Raw genomic sequence first — 21390 nt, 5'->3', positions numbered from 1 at the left:
ATTGACTGCGACCCAGAGAGGAACAGATGAGTTAATGAAATTCATAAGTTCCTTGGAGTCACTGGATCATGACTACCAAAAAGGGTGGTGTTTACGTTTTTGCCCAGATTATGATTTGAAGCCTCTACCAATCTGAAATTCTTCATAGTACCCCCTCTCCAAATGTTCTTGATAGTTTCTAGAAGGGCCTGATGTTCCCATACGACTGACTGGAATGCTTACTTTGGTAATAGGCTCACTCTTTACTGGGAAACTCATTCCATGTGGATTGGAAATAAAGTACAGGACAGCCATTATAAGCTCAGGCTCTGAGTTCAGACAGCCTGGATTGGAATTCTAACATTGCCACTTACCAGCTACATGACATCGGGCAAGTTACTTAATCCCTGTATGCTTCAGTTTCCCGATTTGGTCAAACAGGGATAATACTACTTTCCTACCTCCTAGTAATTCCCACTCATAGTAATGTTATGAGGAATAAATGATATATCTGTAAAACATTTAGAACAATGTCTGACATCTGATAAGTGATAGATACATATTAGCAATTACTATCAAGTCTTGGGGAGGGGAGTTGTCTTAAGCCTCACCACTTCCCCCACTGAGGGTGCCCATTTTTTTTTTTAATTATTTTTTGATGAGGAAGATTGGCCCTGAGCTAACATCTGTTGCCAATCTTCCTCCTTTGGCTCAAGGAAGATTGTCGCTGAGCTAACATCTGTGCTAATCTTCCTCTATTTTTTGTATGTGGGACACAGCATGGCTTGATGAGCAGTGTGTAGATTCGTACCTGAGCCCGTGAACCCTGGGCTGCTGAAGCAGAGGATGCAAACTTAACCACTATGCCACCCTGCCGGCCCTGAGGGGGCCCATTTTGAGAATGCCAATGTCTGGGTCAAGCATCCTATATCCAGGTGTCCCAAAGCTGCCCTTCTTTAGTGCTGAATTCTAGATGAAAGCAGGAAGATTAACTCTCTCTTTTAAACTCTTATCAGGCCTTAACTTGGCCCCAGGCAGAACTACCATCATCTTGTCAAGCTTCTGGCCTGTGGTTTCTGTTAGTTTCTCGTCCTCTCCCCTCCATTTTCTAAATCCAGACCTGGCTTCAAATCCAGACTTTGTGCCTAGACAGGAGGCAGACATCATACCATCCTCTTCACTCTCTTATTGGCTCCTGCTTCCAGAACTCCTCTCCCTTCCCTTAATTACCAAACAAATGCCCGCATAGAGATCATCAGAATTTGCAAAAGGAATGGGGGAGAGGAGTTTTTTTCTACACCATTAATGTCTGCTTGTAGTTCAGCCAGCCAAACATGCTCTATTGTATATGCTGGAGTTTTATCTACTTGGTGGGGTCAGACTTAGATGGCCCATGGTTACCTTGTTTAAAAGATATACTGTATTACTAGGAGGAGGATTGGCAATAGATGTTAGCTCAGGGCTGGTCTTCCTCAGTAAAAGGGAGGATTGGCATGGATGTTAGCTCAGGGCTGATCTTCCTCACACACACACACACACACACACACACACACACACACACACACAAAAGATATACTGTATTACTTAGAATAGGCTAAATCTGGATTTAAAAACATAGAAGCCAAACATGTATGGCTCAGATGTGGAAAAAATCTTATTTCTTACTCACGTAACAGTCCAAGGTGGATGTAACCGCTGGGCAGCTCTCCTCCACTTGGCAATTCAGAAAGTGACCCAGATTCCTTTCCTTTTGAGGCTCTGGACATTGTTATCATCTGTGTCTAGCTCTCCAAAGAGAAATGGAGCATAAAGGAGGCATGCCTGCTTTGAAAAAGCCTTAGTGCAGAAGAGAACACATCTCTCCCAGTCACAGTCCATTGTGAGTCAGTCACATGGTCACGTGAGTCAGAACTAGCTGCAAGGTCTGTCAAATGCATTCCCTGGCCAAGAAGCCACTTCCCAGCTACACTTGTGTACTATGGAAGGGAACAACATCTTTTGGTGAACCGCTAGCCTTCTCTTCACATAGAGAAAACAATATAACGTTATCACAGTCAAATAATCAAGATACGTAAACTTTTCATTCAACCTCAGAACTGGTTTACTCCAGATCAAAATTAAAGCTCATTAGTGAATTATTATCAGGTGAAACTAAATTTTAAAAAAGTTAGAACTTTAATCAGTATATTTATTTCTCCTGCCACATTCTCTGCAAGGAATTAAGGTTTAAGAGAAAATATTTACTGACAAAGCTTATTAAATTAAGTCTTCATTCTAGAAATCACTCCTAGTAAAATTTAACCTTGGTTGAAGAAGAAATTTAACCTCAGTTAAAAAAGTAAAAAGTGAGACCTAAACACTACCACCGCCTTTTTTATTTTTACCTCTTCCACTATTCAACCAAGGACTCACATTCAGTCTCTGGAAAGTACAGAGAAGGCGGCAAGTACTTCATGATACTCATTAGCAATATTTTTAAAGACTATTTTTAACCTTAATAAGCTAATTCAATTCATGCTCAGGGAGTTGCTAAAATTACAGGATTTCAATGTGCTAAACAAATACCCCTGACTCAGGCGGCATCTTTTTCTACATTACGAATGCATTACACATAAGCTTTCCTAATATTGATGCCACTGTGCAAACAGTACTGTCACTTAGAACCATGTTCACCTTTTGTAAACAAATGATTCAATTAATAAACCTCACCAGGGAATAGTACTTTTGACTTAAAAGTTGCCTTTCCAAGATTGCTTTATAAAACAGTCTTCACTTTCCGGGAGCTTATGACCTATGTGCATTCAGGATTTGCTAATGAACTGCTCGACTGCTGAGTTGAGTAAATAGAAAAGGCCATTTCTCTTTGCTCTTTTCACACCTTTTAATTGGAAGAAGTAAGTTTTGGTCCGTCTCATACTTTTACTTGTATGTGTTAGAAACTTACATGGATAAGAATTTGGTTGAAATTCTGCAGGCAGTAGAGGTCATATTTTTTAATGTGGGCAACAGGGTTGCTTTAATTCTACAGGACAAGGATTAATAGATCATGAATGACATGATGGATTGGTTTGAGAATTACATTCCAACCTGAGTGAGTTTTAACTCTCATAATGTATCTGGCCATGTTTCTAGAGCAATTATTTTCCAAGTAGAATGCACAAGGTGGCCCAAGGGGGTTAAGAGAGATTGTATTAGTCAAGATTATTTCTGGTTGCAAGTGACAGAAACACTTCTCAAAATGGATTAAGCAAAAAATGGAATGTTCATGCTCATGTATGTGAAATGTCTAGGGTTGAGCTGATTTCAGGCAAGGCTGGTGCATCATTGGGTGTCTCAACAGGAAACAGCTGGCACACTTGTACTATAATAACCAGAATGGTTTATTTACACGAGGACTATTATGAAGGTGTGGGAGTAGTGAATGAAAATAAGCTAGTACAGCAACTCAAAGTTAGCAAAAGAGCTGTTACCACCTCTAGTCTCGATGATATGAGAGGAGGAAGTTACCAGAACCTGGAAGGAGCCTTCACAAAGCCAGACTAAGAAAGTCTTACAGAGGGATCCAGAGGATCAAACAGCCTCACCTTACTCTCCTGGGGCTCCCCAGTACCCTACCTCATCTGGAAGCCAGAAGACACTCTAAGTAGTCTCCCCAGGTCAGACATCTGAGGTAGGGAGCCTGTGGAGAGTGATTCTGAAAAGACAAACAGAAGCTGGCTTGTGCAGCTAGATATGATATCCTCAGGACTGAGTCTCCATCTCCTAGGCTTTCTTTACTCTCTATTGCCCTTATAATTAGACATGCTTTCCCCTCAGGGTGGCAAAAAGACCACCAGCAGCTCCATGACTAACTCCTACCAGCCTAGCCACCCCTGAGAGGGTTTCTTTTTCCTGAGAGTTGAACATAAGTCCCCAAACTGGCTCACAGATCCTTCCCTGAACCAATCACTGTAGGCAGGAGATAGACTACACTGACAAGCCAGCTTTAGATTATGTGCAGACTCTGGATTTGGGGTGGATTCAGCCAGACCTGAACCAAATGAATTGAGTTAGAGAAGACTGCATCCTCAAAGGGAAAGGCAGGGTGTTATGATCAGAAGGAAGAGAAATTGACGCTGGACAGGTAGATAGATACTGAATAGATATCCACTTCAGTGACCAAAGTTGGAAGAAGGATGAACAAATCCACTCACTGCACCCATCAAGCACATTCTCAGTTATCTTTTGTTTCTTTGGCCAAGATCCATCCTCAGAATTATAACTCTTTTTTTTCTTGGGATACACCCACTGGAGAATCTGAAGACAGTATTTCTTCATCTCTGCTGAGATTCTGATTCTATCAGTTCAATTCTTTAGTAATTGCTCGTTCCTTGAATGGAAAACAACCCTATTCTCCCCTGAGAGACTCATAAATGAGGAGGGGTGATTTGTTCTTTTGGAATTTTTAACATGAGGTCTTTGGAATTCTAGGGAGTTTGGTTATGGATTTTACAATTCTTGTGAACACCTGTAATTATATATAAAATACATTATTTTCATTTTTCTAAGAGGGAGAGTCTATAGCTTTTCTCAGATTCTCAGAGTGGTGCCTCCCAGATAGATAACAGCCGCTGATGGTTCACCCTCTTTCATGAACAATATCCTTCCTGATGGCTCACAGCTCCTACAGAAAGCAGCTATAGGAATGCTTCATCAAGATCTGAGTTCAAGAGAATTCAGACTGCTATTTCTTCTGATTTTTAAGTTGTAAGCAGACAAACCTGCTCTAGCAAGAGATAACCATAGTCTATGAAAAGAGAAGAAAATATTTTATTAAAAAATATCAAAATAAATAAGTCAGATGCTTAATAATGATGCCCCTAAACGTGATGGTGTTCTAGTAATTAGCTATGTAATGAAAAGAAGTTTTTATAATTGTCTAGGGCTAATGCTATTTTAAAAACTCAATTTTTAAATCTTCCATACCAATTTTCTGTGTCTATAAATACTATATTAGCATATTGGAAGTGCTGAGAAGTCTTATAACCAAAGAACTTTCTTTTTTTTTTCTTTTTTTGCAGGGGAAAGATTCACCCTAAGCTAACATCTGTTGCCAATCTTCCTCCTTTTTTCTTCCTTCCCCCATCCTGGCCCAAAGCCCCAGAACATAGTTGTGTATAGTTATAAATTCTTCTAGTTCTTCTATGTGAGCTGCTGCCACAGCATGGCTACTGACAGATGAGTGGTGTGGTTCCGTGCCTGGTAACTGAACCCGGGCGCCAAAGCAGAGTGCACCAAAATTTAATGGCTAGGCCATCAGGGCTGGCTCCAAAAAACATTTTTAGTCTTGCTTGAACCACATTTTTTCAAACTTATTTGATCATATACACCAATTTTTTTCACTAACTCCTATTTATCATCTTGTAGAGCTATGTGTCACATTTGGGAGAAACCACAAGGTAAACATTTACCAGGACCTATTCTAGATTCAAATTTTTGTTGCCTTCCAGGAGGAGAGGAACAGAGAAGTTGGAGAGGGGAAATGGCAACTAAATAGTTGAGTTTCTACTTTAATATTTTTAGTCACGGGTTCTGAGCCCAGGTCTGTGCCTTTGGGAGATTAATCATACAAGGAAGACTCATAGCTTAGGCAAGGCCCTAGCTCTTACGTGGGAGAATTTACTAAAAATATTGTATTATTCATGGCTGGGTTTCTAAGAGTGAAAAGGGCAGAGTAACTGTCACCAGCATGCTAAGCAAACACACAAATGCCTCTAATGGAGCATGGAACAAGGTCTCACCAGAAAAGTACAACATGAATAGGTTTGGCAGTGCAAAGCAAGCACAGCACACAACTAAGCCTTTACATGTATTTAATCCTTAACATAACTCTCTGAAGGCAGTGATGTTATCCCAGTTTCACATCTGATGTTCTGAGTCTCCGCAGTGTTAGCGATAGAGCTGGAATAGGAATGCAGACCTCCGTGCCCCCGTAGTCTATGTCCTCACCATGACACACTGATCTGAAAAGATCCCTAGGAGAGAGGGATGTCTTTGAATATTGGTGAGAAGTCCTTCGAGATGGATGAGGAAAGGGTGGGTTGGTCAAAAAGTCCTGTTCTAGGCACAACACGCTCCATGACTTTTAGGTGGTGGTGTTATTAGTTCAGTTATTTATGATAAACCTGAAAAAACCAAAAAACTACAAAAATACCCTTCTCAGACCTAAGATTACCCTGAATAACAGAGAGCCAAAAACTATCACCGAATTCTGCAGACTGCAAGCAGATTTGTAAAGCTGTGCTAATTGACAAGAAAAAAAACACAATAAATTAATTTAAAAAAATCACATCCCTTGGGAAAGACCCAAATGTGGATCTGTGCGGCGGCTGTGCCTGATCCTGCTATGTATTTGACATACCCTTGATGCTGTAGTAGTTTCCCTGAATCTCGTTAATGTCACCAGCCAAGCAAAATTAGCATAAAATAAGACAATCTGGGATCGCCAAGAAAATCCTAAAGCAATCAGTCTGAAACAGCAGCCAACATGGGTCTATATCTCTGCCCCATGAGAGATACAGAATGAACATACAACAGCAGGAGTCCAAATGACAGCTGAAGAGCACGTTGAATTGAGAAGCTTTCTAGAGACACTGCAGCCCAATTTCAAGTGGCATGGCAGAACCAGGAACAAATTGGAAGCTGTCTGGTAGACAGAACAATATGGCATGTAGTATCACAGATGGGGTGACTTTTTGACTAAAGGTGTCAAACAGACTGTAAGGGAATGAAACAGATTCTTAGATGGTGGCTGCAGATGAACACAAAAGGGCAATCTTTGTGTGTCTGCAGTGTGGAGAACACTGCTTCATATTTTTCAGCATCAGAACATTCATACATCCAGACTGTGAGCACTGACAGGGTAGACTTTTTAAGTTTTTGAAAAATTTGACTCATAAGAAAAGTTCTCAAAGAATTTTTTGCATTTTTTCGCATTCTAACATTGCAATTTACTATGGCATTTTGTGCTCACTGCAGTCCAAACCTACAATACATAGTTAGCCTATACCATGCTATTGTAGTAACTCTTTTTATCTCCAAACCACATGGGCTTTTTCTCCCAACCAATAAAAGACAAATGGGGTAAGATGGGGAGATGGGCAGGAGTATCTCAAAATATCATTATATACCGTTTAAAAAAATAAACTAGAGCGGTTCAGCTAGAAGAAAAATTAAAGGCATTTGTTAAAGTAAATTGAACCAAAAGAGGACATAAGGGTCTTCAGATATTTAAAAGATTATCCTGCAAAAGAGGGAGTAGATTGTTCTTGGTTCAAAAAACCAGAATAAAAATCAATGGAAAGAAACCACAAAGAAACAGATTTTATTTCAACGCAATGAAGAACTTTCCAGTTATATTTCAATCTTACAGAAGAATAGATTGCCCTGAGGTAGTCACCTAGCTGGCAGTGGTCAGAGACTGGAGAACCATTTGTTTGGGATTATATAGAAAAATCTCATGACTGAGTCAGAGGTTAAAGTAAATGTACTTTTTATTTTTTGTTTTTCTCTTCTTCTGCCTACTGGGTTGTAAACTCCTTGAAGACAGGGATAGGGTGTTCTAAATATTTCACATCTCAACAGAACCTAACAGAGAATCTTGAACATAGCAGGCTCTCAAAACCTATAATTAAGTTAATTTCACGATTTATTTCATCTTGAGGCTGTTATGACATAAAGAATTCAAAAGTATCCACTCAATTCAATTTAGCTAATTCAGCCCAAAAGTAATCAATTCAACAGATTTCTCAACTAAATTTTCTAAGATAATGTGATTCTTTCTCAACAAAGTGCTTAAAATCAGTTTATATTACATGTATCAAGAGGGCCAATGTCAGTTGACTGACTGTATTTTCCACTTTCCAATCTTACACTATTAATAGGATATAACTATTTACATAAGAAAGTAAATTTCGTACTTTTAAGGGATTCACACCAGTCAAGAAACGGTAAAATCAGATCATCGTCAATAATTTCTAAACTTTATCCATTTCTGCATATCCTATTTTTAAAAATTAAAATATATCACGAGATTCCAGTTACATTCGTTTAAAACTTAATCTACGTTTGAATGACCCACTTCAAAATATCATCGTCACCTTTGGAACTTCTGCACTTGAGTCCATCTTTAAAAGTACGGCACTGACATTTTTGTCTTAATAGATGTTTCATGAAGGTCACTGCTACCCCTGTTGCAATAAATAGAGGAGAATTAAGAGCTCATTAGCACTGTCATAGTACACATTGAGTAGATTAAATTATGTGTTTAAGGAGATGAATTGATGATTATTGGCAAACTGCTAGGAAAACTGCTGCCTTGAAAAATATCTCAGAGAAAACGTTTTCATGAATATTTTTCCCCTTTAGCATATTTTTATTTTGACAAAATACTCCCATAAATTAGGGTTATCTTTTAAAGATTCATACTGGGACTCTGTGATTTAACTACCCTCTAATGAGCTCACAGGGATCCCTGTCATAGCTGAGATTTTGAAGTACACTCTGTGAAAACCTGCCGTTGAGTGCTCATTGAAAATATGACTTGTTCTCCTGACCCAAGAGAGTAATCAAATCCCTGTCTGGTTAAAAAAAAAAAAAGAAACTGAAGAAATATTAAAATAATGAGGAAATATGCTATGTGTGTAGTATGGAGGTATACTCAGAGCTATTTAAAATGTCCTTTGTGTAAAATGAAACATCAATCTAATTCCAAGTGTGGAGAGCGAGCATGGCGAATCCAATGTAGCTGCAAGGCAGTTTACATTGTATCTTACCAATGTTCAATTTAAGAAAAGACTGAAGAACATCAGGCTGCTATAAAAACAATTTGCGCAGAATAAATTTGGTATTTGCCAACCATTTCTCAGAGAAAGCAGCTTTCTAGCAGAGCCAGGATGTCATGCAGCATGGGTTACTAGTACTCAAGCAGAATGATTATTAGACATAAAATTAGTTCAAAATATAAATTTACAAAAGTATTAAATGTTTGAAATGAGAGCACTATCCAGCATCTAAATGGTATTTAAATTTTGTTAACTGAGAATAGGTAGTAAGAGAAATATGCTTCTTACTGAATCTTATACTTTTTTTCCTGTCAGATTTTTGCTGCAGCTGCCTACAAAATAATGGGTTAAGGAGAGACAGTCAACATCTATGGATTAAGCTTGTCTATGCTCTTTGCAATGTGTTACATGCTATCACGGGGCAGGTAGAGGGTCGGGAAGGAGAGGGAACCCTGGGGTGTGGGTAAGGGTACAAAAAAAGTAAATAGCATTATCCCTAATGCTAGAATGTATTGTACAAATTAAAGGGCGAGGAAATTCAGAAAGAAATTGGTTATAGGGAATTAAAAGAATGGTTTTGTGGAGAATGCAGGACTTAAGGTAGGTCTTAGAGTATAGAGGTCAACAAATGCAGTGAAAATAAAGTGGCCGTCATTGATACCAAAACTTCGTAGTTTAGAGCAAAGGCTATGGGATCAGAGCACCTGGTTTGAATCCTGTCACTTCTTAAATCTGTGTACTTGCACAAGTCACTTAACCTTTTGGTGCCTCCATTTTCTCGTCTATAAAAGGAGACTAATGAGAATATCTGCCTCTTTCAGTTATTTGAAGGAATAAATGAGATAATACAAGTAAAGCTTTTAGACAAGTGCCTGGAATGCAACAGGTACTCAATCAAGTTAGTTATTGTTATTATCGACATCATCATCATCTTCATCATCAGAATCATCCAGCTTAAAATTCTTGTTATTAATTCTCTGGAACTTCATTTTTACCTCTAGAAATATGACTTTAAGTACATTTCTTTTCACAAAGAGTAAACCAAAGGATCTCAATTTGTTGGGAAACAAACTTAGACTTAAAAAAAATGCACTTGCTTTTTAAAAAAAGCTACTATGTCAAATTCCCCTTTTTCTGGACATACGAAAAGAATCCAAAATTTTCCTGCTCCTTTGAATTAGTAAAAAGTCCAGTTTAAAAATCAAATCTCACATATAGTTTAAAGCTCTTCCCTTCCGCTAACCATGGTTTTTAGACTTTAGATTGGAGGGTTTGGAATGGAGAATCAAGTGGGGTTGCTCTTAATACATCTCTCCTCCTCTGGTTTCTAGCTTCTTTAGCGTTGGGGGTGGGGATGGTGGCATGGAGAGGAGGACAACATCTCTTTCTCAAGTGAATGAGGCCACGGCCTTCTGCTTATAGGTTGTTGCTGCTTCTTTAGCTAACACCAACTGACCATTAGTGCTTTCTGTGTGGCTGGTATCAAAATGTTGAATCTCTTATGAGGCACATATTTGGGTTCTTTGGAGAGCCCTGCTATGCTCTCTGTTCACTGTCATGGGGGATCCTGCTCTGGCTGAACCTCTTTCACTCCACCCCGTCTTAGTTCGTGCCGTTCATGGTCGATCCCACAGCTTCTTACTGTCCAGATCCCAGGCCTAACAAATAGCCTTCCTGGGCAAGTTATCCGCTCTGATGGCTTCTTGATGAAGGAGAAATTCACACAGCCAAACGCTGGAGAGTAGACTGTTTCTAATCTCTTTTCTAAACCCTGTTATCTCATTCCAGTTTTCTTTAAGATTACATAGATAGATTGGGGACATGTTTAAGAGTACAAACTTGCAACTAGTAGATAAGTAATTCCTAAAGATCTAATCCACAGCTAGTGATTACAGTCAACAGTAAATAAAAATATTATATTATAAAAGGGTATTATAAATTCAAAGCTACTAAGAGACTAGATGTTGTTCTCACCACAACAAAGAAATAATATTTATGTGACACGATAGAGATGTTAGTAACAGTATGATGGTAATCATATTGCAATATATAAATGTATCAAATCAACACGTTGTACACCTTAAACTTGCACAATGTTGTATGACAATTATATCTCAATAAAAAAATTACACAGTCAGATGAGCAGTTCGGAAATCTGCTGTATAAGCATATATTTAACAAGGAGATAAGAAGCCAACTGCCCCCTCTTGCATATACCCCCAACTCAAAGAGTGATTCTCTTGGAAGCCATCCCCTCGCATATCTTAGAGGGAGCATATCACTCATTCCCAGCCAACAACTCTACTTTATCCTCACAATCTTCTGCTTGTATGTGGCCTGAAAAGGAAGAAAGATAGAGGAACAGGGTGATGGTGAAGATAGATGGCTGGTTCTACTGCCTCTTTGAAACTTTTGCAGGGAAGTGTTTTTACTGGTGAACTTCTTCAGAATGTGAAGTTCCTTCTCTCACTTTGGTCCTTACGGCAATTCTGGGGTAATATGAAAAGTCTTCCTGAGCATCCTGTAACACATGGCTAGTACTCAATATCTGTGGTGAACTTAATAGAGACTTCACGTCTATATGCTAAATTCACTTTTCAAATTCCAGTTCATATGTCAGCTGTTCAAAAATGCAACCCTGACTGTCTATAGTTGAAAAATACAATCTCTCTTATCTAAATTCTCATGGTCCTTTATTCATAACACTATGGCACTCATTAGATGTTCCTGTATTTTATAATTATTATTTATTTTCATGCTTTTTATCAATTTTAGATGATGAGGTTCTTGGAAATAAAGTTTATACATGAATCACATTCATATTTCCCATAGCACCCCCAAAGCTCTTAGAAGAATCATTCTTAATATGTGTAACTGAAGGAACTCTTTGTTAAGGGGACTAAACTCTATACTTAATACAAAGTCTTACAGTGCATACATAGATATTAACTTTTAACAAATGGTAGGGAAATTCTGTTACCAGCTTGAATGGCAGAATTCTTTACAAACATAGTAAATTCCTCTTCCAGAAATATATCGTAAGGAAATAACTCAAGCAGAATAGAAGTATATGAAGGTACTTGCTCTTACATTTTATTAGTAAGAATCTGAAAACAATTTAACGTCCAATAGGAGGAGGATGGCTTCAGTTTTCACACATTAATCAAATCAAAAACTGCAACTATTATGGGTCCAGCTCCATGGCCTAGTGATTAAGTTCAGCGCACTCCACTTTGGAGGCCCAGGTTCAGTTCCTGGGCACAGACCCACACCACTCATCAGTGGCTGTGCTGTGGCGGTGACTCACATACAAAATAGAGGAAGATTGGCACAGTGTTACCTCAGGATGAATCTTCCTCAAACAAAAAGAGGAAGATTGGCAATAAATGTTAGCTCAGGACTAATCTTCCTCAGCAAAAAAAACCCCAAAAAACAAAAAACTGTGCAACCATTAAAAATATTCACTCTGAAAAATATAAAATTAAGACTAAAGAGAAAGTATTTGTGAAATAATAATTGAAGATAGACTAAAAACTTGAGTAAACATGATTGAAATTATTAAAAGCCATAACATATGAAAAAAAATTGGAAAGAAGAAACAAATTTAGTGGAGAAGAACTGTTACTTCCATGCCACTTTAATTTAAAACTTATATATTTAAAACACATATTTATGAATAAAAGAATCTGAGGCATAACACTAAAAAAGATTCTTTCTCTGCATTAATAATCAGACTGTGCCCAGCTTTGTCAGTAGCTGAAAGGTCTCCATGTCTTTTCCAAGTGATTATTGTATTCCCCAGCTCACTACCTTCTGTCATAAAGAGGTGTCACTTTTCTTTGGATCTTACTGTCATTTTTCCTTGGATCTCTATTTACCTCTCCATCTAAAGCAGAAGTGTGAAGTGACCTTGATGAGTCATGAGTGAGAGCATGGCTAACAGAGATTGCTATTTAATTCTGTCAATCCCTATTAGACACTAATGGCTGTCATGGTATCAATTTGAATCTTTTTTCTTCCTTATGTTTTTTTCACTGGTCTAAAGCTGTGAGTTCCCTCAGAAGACCAAAGTTAATAAATTTGAGAGTTGGACAAGTTGATACCTAGTCTACTGCTCAATAAATTAAAGCAGCAAAAAATGTTAAAAACAAATTGCTAAGAGGCCAGCCACCTCACTGCTATCCAGTTTAGTACTTTCTTAAACATACACTTTGGTTTCATTTTCTCTAAAATACGAAAGTCACAATAGTGGAAATGGGGGTACATACAGAAACCTTCCCTGCGTAGCTAATTGACTTGAATGGTCTGACCCTTGGAAAACAAAATATTGCAGTATTTTCAAACCCTCAAACCCCCATGCTTCCAGTTGCTTCCATCAGTAAACTCTGGACCACTTCGTGATCGTGGGCTCATGTTTCTGAGAACACTGAATTGGAACAGAATGACAGTTCATTGTCATAAACCAGTAACCAATTAAGATGTCTGCTTGAGAATCAAATCCACTTCCTTGTCCTTAATTTAGACTAAAATAACTAGCCATCGCCACCAAATAGCACTGCCTTTGCTCTTAAAAAATATCATCAGGTGTATTATTGTTTTGAAAAGTTACCTTTTCCTAGTAGAGAAGAACTGTTTCAAATGCATTCCTCTTACTGACAGGCTTCACACCACACTAAGTCTTCAAGTTCTCATTTCACTTATTTTTTTTTTCGGATAGTTTATTATGCTAGTGAATTTACTTTTGTAAAATAAACCCCACACTGGGATATTATGTTATCATAATCCTAGCTTCAATTAACCTTCTTTCCAGTGGCTAAATTAATACAAATTTGATAGGATGTCATTCAAGCTATATAACCTTAGTGTTAAAACCAGTGGTCATCTCATAAAAGCAGTGCCTCTGTTAAAAAAAAAGACAATCATTTTGAATGCATTACTGCACATAGATTTCATTTATTTCTTGGTCCTTATTATACAGTGATATTCCTGGAAATCAGCAGCTACATAATATCAGTTTATTCTGCCTTTTTCCCCCTCATAAATGGAAATGTTCTAACATAGCCGAAACACCATTAGGTCTTTTACTTTACGTTCATTAGTCATGCAGGGAGTTAATCATCTAACTATAAATGAAAGCTTGTACCAGTTTCAGTAAGGCAATATTTATTTTCTTTTTATCCTTGGAGATAAGAAAGCCTAATTGGTAGAGAAAATTAAGATTGACAAGCCTTGAGATGGTCTGATCTCTAAACAAAATATTTTCCATTGTATTTCTCAAAGCAGAGATGTCCAACAGTTTTATGATGAGAAGGGAGTGAATGTACCCCTCAGTTAAGACTGGGTGAATCGGGAGGAGGTGATGGTCCTCGAGTGAGAAGTAGAGCAGCAGAATTTCACACCTTACTTTCACACTCATGATCATAATCACAATTCTTTCTCCATATTTCATTGGAATTTGGAGAGGTGTGGAGGGCGAGCCTGACAGTTGCCAGCCCTGATTATCTTCCTTTCCTAGAACCCCAGTTTGAATTTCTGAAAATCCCTGGGTAAAGAAGATTGACAACCAGTGCTGGCCTGAAAATGACTATCTGGTTTCCTTGTTAACCTGTAGATTGAACCCATGAGAGAATATATGTACTAAGTTTTACTTGATAGTCACTGAGCAGTAAACGGCTGATCAAGCGATTCAGGCCCTATTAGCAATGAGTTTAAAAACTATTAGGTAATTCTATTTTTTCTAAATTACCTTATAGTAATTTTGATATACTTTTAATTACTCATTAAAATGAAAGAAGAGGGGCCAGCCTGGTGGCATAGTGGTTAAGTTTGCACGCTCTGTTTTGGCAGCCTGAGATTCGCAGATTCAGATCCCAGGCGTAGACCTGTGCACCGCTCACCAGGCCATGCTGTGGCGGCATGCCACATACAAAATAGAGGAGGATTGGCACAGACGTTAGCTCAGGGCCAATCTTCATCACCAAAAAAAAAAAGAAAGAAAGAGAGAAGAAACATACAAATAAGAATAAATCTATGATATCACAGAAATGCTACTGGCTATAGACCTAAAATTGAAGAATTTCTGGAAAGTAGAGAGCAATTGGGAACAGACCAACCATGAAACCCAACATAGTTGTAGAGAAGGAGATCTCTGAAAAAATAAATCAACCCAACAGAACCAAAGAATAACCCCAAGATCAGGAATGGGCCTTGGAACAGCAGTGAGCTATCTAGCAGTAGGCATGATAATTAATTTAAATGCTGTGGAGTATTTGATCCAATCTTCCCTATCTCAGTTCCTGGTTACGTTTGCTTCCAAAAAAAAACTATTATTAGAGCTCGCTAAAGAAGTTGATATTTACTGAAGCAAAATCTCAGAATTAAGATGGGAGTCAGAAGAAAGCAGAGCAGTGCCTCCAGGCAGTCATCCTGGTGTACAAGGCGCCACCAAGACGGCAAACTCTCTGGACACCAAAGGACAAACACTTTCTGCACCCACAAACTGGAGCCAGTATTTGTTGTGACCATTCCTTTCCAGGGGAATAGAGGGGGAAGAGAAGTTTTTATTTGTGTTAGGAAGACTGCATCCAGTTAATAGTATCGTAAAGATGAGTAGACCACTCACCAAGTATTGGAGGAAGATCCATACCATTGTGAACAAATTCAAAATGAAAGTGTTGATGCAAAAAGGTAGAAGAGACCTTTAAAATGAGTAATATTACTATCCTCAGAGAAATTCACAGAGCTATCCCATCCAAATAATAAAGACAAAAGAAGTCATTAAGTCTTTGAAATGAAAATCCTGATGGTGAAAATTTTAAAAAATCTAACAAGCAAATAACAGGACTGAATGACAGGATGTTTCTCTGTTTTTATACATAATCTTTCAAGTACTGAGCCAGTTGCTTTAAATTTTTTTTTCCAAAAATGCAAACTAATCAACGTCACAAATGTATATCAGTATATACAGAATCCTGTTCCCTTGTTTCAAAGTAGAGAGATTTTACTCCAAAATTCTCCAAAATAACTTTCTCGAGGCTTTCTCTGATGTCCCAAAAGCTTCTCTGGAAAATCTTTTGGCAACAGCTAAACACTGGCAAGAATGATTACATTTCATCCCTCAGACCAGTTGAATTTTTTCTTGAAATTATGTTCACAATCCTGGCTTTTGAGAACTTTATTCATTTAAGAAATTTAAAACACAATTTTGTTACTAATCTATAGTATCCAAAATTATATTTGGTTATAAATATTTGCAGTATATTATGAAGAATAAAGTCAGCCCTATGGGAACTCAATATTTTCATAACCTCAAATCTATCTGCTAAATATGCCAATAGCCACTGAATTTTTTCATTTTTGAAGATTTGAAAATTTGTTATCCCCGCTATACCAAAATTGGAAAAACTACAAACATTGGTGCTTGAATATGGCCAAGTATAATTTCCTTTTGTAAGCAACAATCCTCAGTATGGATCAAAAGGGCTTTATGACTAGCATTCATATCCATACAATGCAAAGAAAATGATCTGATATTTAACAGACAATTTTTGCATTATGGAGTTCTTTAATAATGAGGTTAAGGTCATGTCATAGATGGATGGACATAGTTTTGAAGGTCAGTGATTGGAGATGAACAATTAAGGGCATCCCCCAAAGTGTAAAACAGAGAGTTACTGGACCAATATTACATTGCTTCTTCTAATCACTCCCACCTCATCCCCAACTGTAGTTACATTTCAGCACATTCACAAGGAAGAATGTTTATGCAGCTTCGATGATAGAGAAGAGCTCCAAATGCTAAGAAAACAGTATTTTTTTTTTCTCCTAATAGTTTTAGGCACAAATTGAGAAGAAGTAAAGGTTAAGCATAAATTTCCTCTATGACAGCCAGTAGAGAATGAGAAGAATAATTTGATCTTTGGGAAACTGGGAATTTAATATTCTTGCTTAAGTCATCTGTTCAGCTTTGACTATATATTTGGATAAGGAAATATTCTAAAATATCATTTCAATTTCCTCTCCAAGTAATGTTTTGGCAAAGTACTCAGAATGCAAGTTTTCACAAGAATTTCTCAAATGGTGTGATTTTTTTCCCTAACGATTAAGAGGACTATATTAAACAAACTTTCACAGCCTTTAGAGATTACTGGTATGTTTTATTCCCATTTAATTTCATGTACTTTAGTGAATTGTACTTTCTGAAAAAAAAAATCATCAGCATCAGTAAAATAATTAAAAATGCATTTTTATGATTTTTATTCAAATCAGAAGGCCACGTAGTATCACTGCTCAGTGTTTATAAACATAAAACTTGTTGAGAAATTTTGACTATCTTTTGTAATATATACAAATCTGAATTTGAATTAATCATCTTTTTTTGGCAAAGGTCTTCAAAAAGCTGTCACTGTCTCACTTGCAGATCAATAAATATATGTGTTAACTGGGGGGTGTGAAATATTCTAGACACCCAGGTGTGTCTGAGACTCAATAACTGAAATTTATCTTCTATATACCTATATCTGCAGCCTAAGACCTTACATCATTTTATGATACCAGATGACAGCTTCAAAGGACCTAACTTTGACAGTGCCTTCATTTCCATCATGCTGATACATGTCAGCTCAAGTTGCAGATGAAACATAAGATACAAAATAATGGACTTTTTGAGACTCACTGTTAGTTATTAGAAAATCAAAGTTTACTTTTTTACATTAAAGTATAACTCAGATACAGTGAAAAGAACAGATTTAAATTAAAGTTTGATCAGTTTTGATGAATATATACACCAGTGCAACCTAACCTCCTATCCAAACATAAAACATTTCCATCATGTCAGAAAGCTCCCACGCATCACTTCTCAGACTATCTCACCATTCTCCTCCCCACTCCCCCACTGCTAGAAGCCACCATTGTTCTGTTCTCGATCACCGTAGATGAACTTTGACTGTTTAAAAACTTCACATGAATGTGTGTAATCTTTTGGGTCTGGCTTCATTCACTGAGCATAATTTTGTTTGAGATCCATCCATGTTTTCCCAGGTGTCACTAGTTTATTTCTTTTTATTGCTGGGTAGTACTCAAGTGTATGAACACGCACAGTTTGTTTATCCATTCTCTTGCCGATGGAATATGGGTTATTTTCAGTTTGGGGCTATTATGAATAATAATGTTATGCATACAATTATAAAAAGTTTTTGTGGATGTATGTTTTCATTTCTCATTGACAAATACCTAGATGTTGAATTGATTGATGATAAGGAAGATGCATGTTTAACTTTCTTTTCATAATTTTCAAAATGTTTTCCTAAGATTGTACCATTTTACATGCCCAGCAAGAATATAAGAGAATTTTGGTTGGTCCATATCTTTCCAACATTTGCTCTCATAAATCTTTTTCATTTTACCCATTCTAGTGAACGTGTAGGGGTAGTACATTGTGATATGAATTTACATTTCCCTGACTAATGATATTGAGTACATTTCCATGTGTTATTGGGCATGCATGTATCTTCTTTAGTGATGTGACTATTGAAGTCTCTTGATGACTTTTAATTGGGTTGTCGTATTTTTTGGTTTGTTTGTTTTAAGACTGTTTTTTTTAGAGGAGTTTTAGGCTTACAAAAAATTTGAGAGGAAGGTAAAGAGATTTCCCATATACCGTCTGCCTCCGCACACGCATAGCCTCCCCCATTATCAACATCACTCACCAGAATGGTACATTTTTTACCAACGATGAATCTCCACTGATACATGATAATTACCCAAAGTCCATAGTTTACCTTAGGGTTCACTCTTGATTTTGTATATTCTATGGGTTTGGATAAAGGTAAAATGGTATATGTCCATTATGATAATATTATACAGAATACTTTCACTGCTCTAAAAATCCTCTGTGCTCACATATTCATCTCTCCACCAGCACCATCTTTGCAAACACTGATCTTTTTTTTATCTCTACTGTTTTGCCATTTCCAGAACATCATATAGTTGGAATATTATAGTATTTAGCTTTTTCAGATTGGCTTCTTTCACTTAGTAATATGCATTTAAGCTGCCTCCATGTGTTTTTATGGCTTGATAGTGCAGTTCTTTTAAGGGCTGAATAATAATCTATTGTCTGGATGTACTACTATTTACCCATTCACCTATTGAAGGACATCTTAGTTGCTTCCAAATTTTGCTAATTATAAATAAAGCTGCTATAAACATCCATGTGCAGGTTTTGTGTGCACAAAGGACACAATTGCTAGGTCATATGGTAAGAGTACGTTTAGCTCTGTAAGAAATCACCAAACTGTCTTCCAAAGTGGCTGTACCATTTTGCATATCCACCAGCAATGTATGAAAGTTCCTGTTGCTCCATATCCTTGCCAGCATTTGGTGTTGTCAGTGTTCCATATTTTGGCCATTCTAATAGATGAGTAGAGGTATCCTATTATTGTTTTAGTTTGCATTTCCCTGATGACAGATGATGTGGAGCATCTTTTCATATGCTTATTTGCCATCTGTATTTCTTCTCCGATGAGGTGTCTGTAAAGGTCTTCGGCCCATTTGTTAATTGGATTGTTTGTCTTCTTATTGTTGAGTTTTAAGAGTTTTTTGTATATTTTGGATACGATCCTTTATCAGATGTGTCTTTTGCAAATATTTTCTCCCAGTTTCTGATTTGCGTTCTAATTCTTTTGATATTGTCTTTAGCAGAGCAGAAGTTTTAATTTTAATGAAGTCCAGCTTATCAATTCTTTCTTTCATGGATCATGTCTTTGGTGTTGTATCTAAAAAGTCATCATCATACCAAAGGTCATCAAGATTTTCTCCATGTTATCTCTGGGAATTTTATAGCTTTGTGTTTTATATTTAGGTCAATGATCTATTTTTGAGTTAGTTTTTGTGAAGGTCTGTATGTAGATTCATTTTTTTGCATATAGATACCCAGTTGTTCCAGCACCATACTTTTCTCCATTGTTTTGCCTTTACTGCTTTGTCAAAGATCAGTGGACTATATTTATGTGGGTCTATCTCTGGGCTCTCTATTCTGTTCCATTGTTCTATTTCTCTCTCTCTTTTTTTTCCAATACCACACTAGTTGATTTCTGTAGCTTTATAGTAAGTCTTGAACTTGGGTAGTGTCTGTCCTCCAACTTTGTTCTTCTTCAATATTGTGTTAAATATTCTGGCTCTTTTGCCCCTCCATATAAACTTTCGAATCAGTTTGTTGATATCCATAAAATAATTTACTGTGATTTTGATTGAGACTGCATTGACTCTATAGATCAAGTTGGGAAGAACCAGCATATTGGCAATATTGAGTCATCCTATCCATGAACATGGAATATTTCCCCATTTATTTAGTTCTTCTTTGATTTCATTCATCAAAGTTTTTTTGTTTTAACATGTTGTCCATATTATTTAGATTTATAAGTATTTCATTTTGAGGGTGCTGATGTAAATGGTATTGTGTTTTCAATTTCACTCCACTTTTTCATTGTTGGTATATAGGAAAACAATTAACTTTTGTATATTAACCTTGTATACTGCAATCTTGCTATAATCACTTCCAGTTTTTTGTCAATTCTTTTTGATTTTCTACATAGATGGTCATGTCATCCGCGAACACAGACAGTTTTATACCTTCCTTCCTAATCTGTATAGCTTTTATTTCCTTGTCTTGACTTTTTACACTAGTTTCTAGTCTAATTTTTGAAAGGCTTCCAGTCTTTCACCATTAACTATGTTGTCAGCTGTAGGTTTTTGGTAGATAATTTTTACCAGGTTGAGAAAGTTCCCCTCTCTTCCTAGTTTACTGAGAGTTTTGTCAAATGTTTTTTCTGTGTCTATTGATATGATCATGTGATTTTTCTGTTTTAGTCTGTTGATGTGATTACATTAATTAATTTTCAAATGTTGAACCAGACTTGCATAGCTGGGATAAATCCAACTTGGTCATAGTGTATAATTATTTTCATACTTTTTTTGGACTTGATTTGCTAATAATTTGTTAAAGATTTTTGCATCTATGTACATGAGAAATATTGGTTTGTAGTTTTTTTCTCTTTTAATGTCTTTATCTGGATTTAGTATTAGGATAATGCTTGCCTCATAGAATGAGGTTGGAAATATTCTCTCTGTTTCTATCCTCTGAAAGAGATTTCAGAGAATTGGTATAATTTCTTCCTTAAATGTTTCATGGAATTCACCAGTGAACCCTTCTTGGCCTGGTGCTTTCTGTTTTGGAAGGTTATTAATTATTGACTCAATTTCTTTAATAGATATAGGCCTATTCTGATCATCTATTTCCTCTTGTGTGCGTTTTGGCAGATTGTGTTTTTCAATGAATTGGCCCATTTCATCTGGGTTATCACATTTTGGGGCACGGAACTGTTCATAGTGTTCCTTTCTAATCCTTTTAATTTTCATGGGGTCTGTAGTCCTGTCCCCTCTATCATCTCTGATATTAGTAATTTGTGTTCTCTCTCTTTTTTTTTCTTAGCTGCCTGACTAGAGGCTTAATGGTTTTGTTGATCTTTTCAAAGAACCAGCTTTTGGTTTTGATTTTCTGTATTAATTTCCTGTTTTCAATTTCATGGAT

This window comes from Ceratotherium simum, chromosome 9 (assembly GCF_057802395.1).
Source record: "Ceratotherium simum simum isolate JZ-2026a chromosome 9, ASM5780239v1, whole genome shotgun sequence".
Taxonomy (NCBI): Eukaryota; Metazoa; Chordata; class Mammalia; order Perissodactyla; family Rhinocerotidae; genus Ceratotherium; species Ceratotherium simum.
Note: the sequence above shows the minus strand (reverse complement) of the source record.